The following is a 7,714-nucleotide window of genomic DNA, read 5'->3' on the forward strand; positions in this document are numbered from 1 at the left end:
GCTCATGTTCATGTCCAGGTTTTCAGTTTCAGTTCTTATCATGTTATTCCATGTCCCATGTTGTTTCTTTTAGTTGCTTTACATACCAGTACATTCAATGTGCTGACGTCCCCTTTTATTGCCCGGGGGCCTGCATTTCACGATGCAGGTACGGATTTACAGGACGACGCTTCTGCTCATTAAGATCTGCACGTACCAGCTTATTGGTGAGCCCCATATCATTCGGGGTTTAGGCATTATCTTTCTTTGTCTAGTTTTGCATCTAAAGGTATACTGGGGGTCTTGTCCCAGCAAGTATGTTACGTGTTTTTCAGACTCATGTTAGAGGTTTCATAGACAAGACAAGTGTCATGTTAGACTTCCAGAGTTGGTTAGCCGGTTTGGCTCATTTATGATATTGTCTGCATTCATGACTTAATCAAGTATTTATGTTTAATATTATGACTTACTATGTTTTGTAAAAGCTCATCATGCACTTCACGTTATATTTCCGCTCATGTATGCCTCATGATGGTTCAGCAAGCCACGTGGTTCGCTCGGTCACATGCAGTCAGGCACCGAGTGCCGTGTTACGCCCAGGCCATGGTTCGGGGCGTGACACTTAGGGCGGATGCCATGCATGCTTAGCTTTCTTGAAAAAAAAAACATTTCTTGTTCATATATATAGAAAATAGAACATATCATGTTCCCGAGGCGTGGGCTCCGATCCATTTAGCCACATATATCCCGCGTCCGGGATGGTATCATGTCATGTAATACCAACTGATCAGGTGGATACGCATCTATAGCGCTCTGGCCCTTCTTCCCACATTCATATCCATGTATCATGTTCATGTATCATGTACATATATCATGTTCATGTATCGTATACATATATCATATAAGCAGCATGCAAGAGAGCCCAAGGAAATTTATGTCTCTATCGGAGTGACGTAAGGTCGGTAACCTCCGATTATATTATGGAATAATCATCATCGCTCTGTTTCACCTTGAAGGAACAATTATTCAAAGGCGAGACTATCAATGAAGAATAGCATCAAGAGAGAACATAGAATAAGATCATAAATCTCATAAGGCATCAATTCATATACTTCGGAATCTTTAAAAATAGTCATCATCCATGAATAAAATTGAGAAATCAAGAAATAGCTCAACATTCTTATATCGTCATTGAAATCGTAAACTTGGAACCTTTAAACACAGAATCCTCATCATCATAGGAAAATGTTCTCATTCTCTTGGCATCATTGTCATCATGATAAAAATATGTCCATCATTGTTGTCATAAGAGCTTACAAAATCATGAACCTCTGTTGTGGAATTGGAAAACATTTATGGGTTATCGGGAAAGGAATCATGACTTGGAATCATAAACATCTAACCTTGAAAGCAAGGAGGCCATGAAAACATTTATGGAGTTATAATCATAGGAATCATGCCTTTGAAAGAAAGGGACGAGCCTTAACATACCTGTTCAACCTCCTATTGGCTACGCCTATGTGTCCGTGCTCGTAAGTCTACATTTAAGAGGATTTACACTAACGTTAGCCTCTTTATCGCACACTTATCCCAAGTTTCAAATCAAACTATTCTATATTCTATCGAAAATCGGGCAGCATCTCCCCTGTTTATGTGCCTAGCCCGAATTCCTAGTTCATCAACCAACAACAACAACAACAATACCAACATCAATAATATCATTTCCCATATCAAAGTATTCCATAAAACAGCCCACACGCTGTTTTCCAACTTCCATAACTAATCAATTCGCTATACAGCCATTTAACCATTCTATCTTTGTAAATAAGTCAATATCAACATAAATAGAAAGAGATCCATACCTTTCTCCCATTAATATTATTGTATCTTCACTTTTCCACCCTCAGTTTAGGCCACAACACACCGCTATATGATTCTGCAACAATAACTATACGCTATCCGGACCGAAATTTGGAAATTATACCTGGTTTGGGCTAAAATGTATATATAGGGTGTGGGAAGGTTGGGGAATTTTCTAGAGAGTTTGGGGTGTTTTTGTGTGTATTTGGCTGAAAAATGGGGGTAACCCCCTTTTTATAACGGTCCAGGTTCTGCCTGGACCGACATAAAAAAACCTTCAGCGCGATCGAGCCCCCTTTGGGCGCGTTCGCGCAGGTCTAAATTTTCTGACTGGACGTTCGTTCAGTAAAAAGATCATAACTCTTGATCCCGATATCGTGTGAGGGCCCACGACCTATGGTTGGAAAGATCTTTCAATTATCTACAGCTTTAATTCTTGGTGTTTTTTCCAGATGCCAAACTTATAATGTCGTTTTGGCCCCTCCAAGTCAGATCATCCGAAAATGTTTCCTTAAGTCGTCCTTTTGGAGGGCCTATGCCCATATTTGACTTAAGGGTCCTTCTTAGGACTTGATCAACTTCTCATGTACTACTCATATATCTCTTCATATGTCCTTTACAGAATTCGGGTGTGTGGGCCCCACTTAGCTTGCAGCAACGAGGGTTTTTCATCAAGCGCCATATGAACCAATTCACCCCATATGGTCTCCAAATGTCATATATAGGTTATTATTACATTCTTATCATATAACCTTCATCCGGAACCCGGTCCTCAAAATTGCTCAGCGCATTCGCGCCTCGTGGTGGCGCCTCCGCGCTGTGTTGGCCCTTGGCCTTCTACGCGTTCGCGCCACTCCTTGGCGCGTTCGCGCAGACCATTTTCTAGGTCTGCCAGCCTAATTTGTAACGTCCATATCTCCTTACCCCGATGTCCTATTGAGAAGCGGCTTATTGAGTTGGAAATTAGACTTCCCGAACTCCACTTTAGACTTTCGTCCACTTCAAAACTCTAACTATACTAAAAGATATTCTTTCTCCCAGTTAGATCAAAACTTCCGTACCAAACCTTGCCCAACTTTCCTTCAAAGCCTCAGAAGCTTAATTTCCTTAGTTCACTTGTTTTCCAGTCCTTCTATAACCTGTTACGCGAACTCGGACTCTTATAATTGTAAAACGAGCACCTATGATCTTGCATCTTCTCGACAATAACTCCGGTGTCTGCAGTTAGATAGCTAACACCTAACGAGTCTCAACGTACAAAAACTACGAGGTGTAACAATTTTAAAGTTTTACTACTTCGAGGGTAAATCTCAAGGTCTTACTACTTCAAGAGTAAATTTTAAAGTTTTACTACTTCGGGAATAGATTTAAGAATATTTACAACGTGAGGAGTAACTTTCAGAGTTCTACTACTTAGGGAGTAGACTTCAGAGTTCTACTATCGGGAGTAGAATTTAGAGTCTTACTGCTTCAGGAGTAGAGCTCGGAGTTTACAACTTCCGAAGTAGAGTTCAAAGTTTGCTACTTCGGGAGCAGATTCATGAGTTTAAAAACTTCGGGAGTAAAGCATAGAATATTCGAAATATTTCTTCTCAATCATTCTACCTCTTCTGGAGGTGAGTCGTGATTTCTTCACAACCAAGGGTGTGTCCGTATTTATAAATTTTACTAAATATTGTCACATTCACTTCAGGGAATTGATTTGTAGTTTAACATTTAAGTGTTCATTCTTCAGGAATGGAACATAATCATTTGAACGTGCCTTAAGCATATATGATAATTTAGAATCTCTTTTAAGATATTGCTACTTCAGGAGCAAATTGAGGTATACACATAATATAGAGAGAGAATTTTTCTCTTAATATATCTTCAGTTGTAATCACAATAAGCGTATGAAATATTACCACTTCTGGTGGTTATAGGCGTAAATATAATTTAGCCATAACAAAACTTAGTTATGAAATATTGCCACTACTGGTGGCCACATATTGCTTGTTAACTCTACAGGAGTTCAAGTATATCCCCCCACGTGAGATATCCGATTTATGAGATTATTGTAGAATAAATTCTACACTTATAACATATACGTAGTAACCAAACAACATTAGCAATATGAGATAGGCTTACCAAAAAAATAATCTCTACTAGACTTGATTTGAGGTGTACAAAAATAAATTTAGGTGATAGAAAAATGCTTACCTTTAAGGTAAGCAACTAAATTATAAATTTAAAGTTCAAACCTTCTCTCAGCAGACAACATACCCCAAATAACTCGTCAATTTTGAATTACTGGAATCCAACTCAGTATTAGAGTCTCGTGCTGATAACGTGTCATAAAACTATATATAATTGCAAATAAATAATAGAAGCAAACTAATAACTTTGTAGAGAGGAGCGAAAGATTGTATTATCACATTTCTTGATGTTCCAAATGAGAAGGCATAACTCCTTATTTATAGAAGAAGTTTGCCTCTCAACCTACAATATACAACTTGTACAAGTTGCTCTACAACTTAGTACAACTAAGATATAGAACTAATATACAACTTGCAAGTGCAAGTTGTATTTATCACTTAATATATAAGTGGTATAATTTACATTTAATAATACATCCAAATATCAACTTGTAAATAGTTCATAACATAAAAAGCTTTGTTCAAATTTTCTGTATTAACATAAAAAGGTTCTTGCTCTAGGAAAATACTGGTAGAAGTAAAATCGTCATGAACTCAAACCAATATAGTTCTGACGAAGACTTTAGAGTGAGCCTCCATAACTCTAAAATCTCTCTAAAAAGTAAATAATGGAATTAAGTGTTGGTTAAAAATCCGAACTAAGTCGTCGAACTGAAAACTAAAATGATTAATACATTTTTCTTACATATCCGACTAAAGTGTACCGTTTCTGATATTTTAGCAATTTTAAATTACTTCATTACTGTATCACAAAATACTTTAAATGGGTTAAAACTTTGTAATGCTACCAAAACCTACCCTCTTTTCCGTGTGTAGTTGGTTTAGCCACTACTCCATCTATATTAAATTGCGGATTCCGAAATGATAAAATCATTTTTTATTTGACAAAAATAGTTCTATAGTAGTTTAAGAAAATCAAAGAGGAGAAAACACGTTTTCGAGATAGGAATCGGTATCTAATGAATTCAATAGTTCTAGTATAAATGAAAGAAAAGAAAAAAGGAAAACCTTCTCTTCTATATTTTTGGAGAAAGAGAATAGATAGATGACCTCTTCGAAGCGCAATCTTTTATACAGCAAATCTGGTTAAGCTAATGGCGAGCACCAAAACAAAAGGTAAAACAAGCTGCAAATTCAGGAAGAAAAAATGCCAACCAAAGAACACAACTTTACTAGGAATGACCAAATAACAAACAAGGGTCTGACAACAACCAAAGGTAATAATCCAATATACAAGAAATAGGGCTTCTGGTAGAACATCAAAAAGCCAGACTCAGTTCACAATTTTCATCACTAATTCTAAGGACATAAAGCATATTATTCGGGGAACCAACGAGCAACACAACTGAACACCATAAAACATCTGCAAACAACACTGGTAATTGAATTAAACGACCCTCAACACAACTCCTTTTCTTCTTTCTCTTCCTCTTTCCAGCAGTCCTGCAGAACGGATTTGGGTGACCCACAGAAGGTACTCCTTGCGAACTTCTGGTAGACAATAGAACCACCGTTACCAAGTTCTTCTGGGCTTCACTCAACTAGAGAGTAGCCCTTAATATCGAAAGAGCATATATGCTCCAGTAGCTCACAATCAACATCAGCATGCAAAGCAATCGAAAAGTCGTCTGGCTGGAAACATGTCAGCACCCTCTTAACCAGAGGCCCGAGACTTGAGGAGTTCAAGTCATATCCAACTGCTTCAAAGCTAGCATAACTAAAACCATCTTCCGGTGTAACGTGAATAGTAGAAAGCACAGCTCCTTCAATGGAATTCATGGAATAACCACAAGGATGAAACTCAAAATCGCATATATCAGAGTTAGGGAGGATCTTCCTTATGCCAGAATCAATAGTCATTTTAGCTGCCGAGCTTGTTTCAGTCTTGTAAAAGACAGAAGCCTTCTCCCTATCCAAATTAGTCATGCACATCTCAAGAGTGTAGACAGGGTTCTTAGTCTGAATAGGTTCAGCCGAGGCAGAGTACGCATGCCATTTCTGAGGTTTGTCAGGACTGCCCAAAATCACAGGTTTGCTACCTGAACTAAGATTCCCGAAGTAGCTATCAAGGACGGAAACTTCTTCAGAGAAGTGACGATGAGGAAATGATTGAGCCCCAGGGAAATGAATGTTCCACGGGTATACTTCACAGCTTGTACTTTGAGTGAAAGGGTATCAGCCAACTCAGGATGACCGGAATTGAAAGAAGCAACTTTGTGGTACCACAGGTCTTGATGACTATCTTGTAAAAAGAAATGAAAAGGCTCGACTCAGAGAGGACATAGGAGTCAACACACTTATTAGAAAGAGAATCAACTATGGTGCACTCAGCAGGTCCTAGGAACTCATCCAACTGTGCTTTTGACAGTGCTCGAAGTCCTTTTCCTTCAGGATCAGCAAAAAGGCTAGGCTCCAAAAATGAAATTTCAAGCCTCTTCTCATAACCTTCAAAACCTATGGCAGAAACTGGCAATTCCACTTCCATGATGAAAAAAATGTTCACAGCAACTCAAGATCTTTTAAAGGAAATTGTTCACAGCCAAAAGAGCAAAGCAGAAAGCAGCCGAAGGAGGAAAAAAAGAAGTGAGGGTTTAACACAAACTAATTGACAGAAGAAACTTTCTTTTTTTTGGATTTTTTTGTGCCTGGAGACACTTGCTAGAGAGAAGCTTAAGGACTGTCAGGATGGTTTGCGCGCGCACTGCACATATAGAAAATAAGAAAGTAGCAAGTTATTAGAATTATAGAAACTTAATGCAAATTTTCTGAGGTTCATATCCAAAACAAATGAAATCCAGATACTTACGTTGGAGTAAGCAGCAGATCTGAACTTCTTGATTCCACCATTTGGTCTAACGTCTTCAATACTGTAGCCGAGGGGTGCTTCGTAGAGTAAGGATTTACTACTAGACTTCTTCCCACCTTTAGACTCCATTAGAACATTCAATTGTATCTGCGAATAAAATAACAAACACTTTAGATAGAGTTTTTTTTAGAATGGTTAAAGAAAAAGAACAACTGAAGAGTCACAATGGTGAAGTGCAAATAACAGAAAGTTTCACTGGGACTCAAAAATGCACAGAAAGGGTCACATAACCTAAAATTAAAGACGTTAGACAGAGTGTGAAGAATGCAGAGTGACATATTTCTAATTATTTCCCTTTGTAGTTTATGACATCAAACACTTAGATGATAAATGAAACTACAAATATATTAGAATCCAGACTGGTGTTATCCAAGAGCTCAAAAACAAAAAGAGATTAACGATTATCATAAACCAAACCAAATGCCTTACCAAGGATAAAACATAGATAGATAATAACTAAAAAGCTCAAAATATGCTTAAAAATGAACAGCTTAACTAGCATCTGCGATCAACTATCCTAAAAGACATTCTAAGAGCTGATAACATCAATGATATTACTGAAGCAGTATGTATTAAATGGAAAGATATTTAATGTCAACATGAACACTCCATACACCCATGAACAATGAACTACAGAGTAGTATGAGTGTATGACAAACAAGCTTAGGATACTAGATGGACAGGAGTGTAGGCTTGACGCCAAGTACGGAGACGTTCTTAACAAAACAAGAAACGTACCTATTGTTTTAATTGCCAATCAAATACCAAACAAGATGAGAAGCTATGGACCCATGCAGGAAAGAGCGATGAGGCT

The 7,714-nt window shown here is 37.9% G+C and overlaps 1 pseudogene; it reads right to left on the reverse strand.

Moving 5' to 3' along the window:
- Window positions 1–5,182: 5,182 nt before the first annotated feature.
- Window positions 5,183–7,714, reverse strand: part of LOC132626193 (S-adenosylmethionine decarboxylase proenzyme-like) — a 5,870-nt pseudogene continuing 3,338 nt past the window's right edge.

Source organism: Lycium barbarum, chromosome 2, assembly GCF_019175385.1.
Source record: "Lycium barbarum isolate Lr01 chromosome 2, ASM1917538v2, whole genome shotgun sequence".
In the NCBI taxonomy this organism is placed as follows: Eukaryota; Viridiplantae; Streptophyta; class Magnoliopsida; order Solanales; family Solanaceae; genus Lycium; species Lycium barbarum.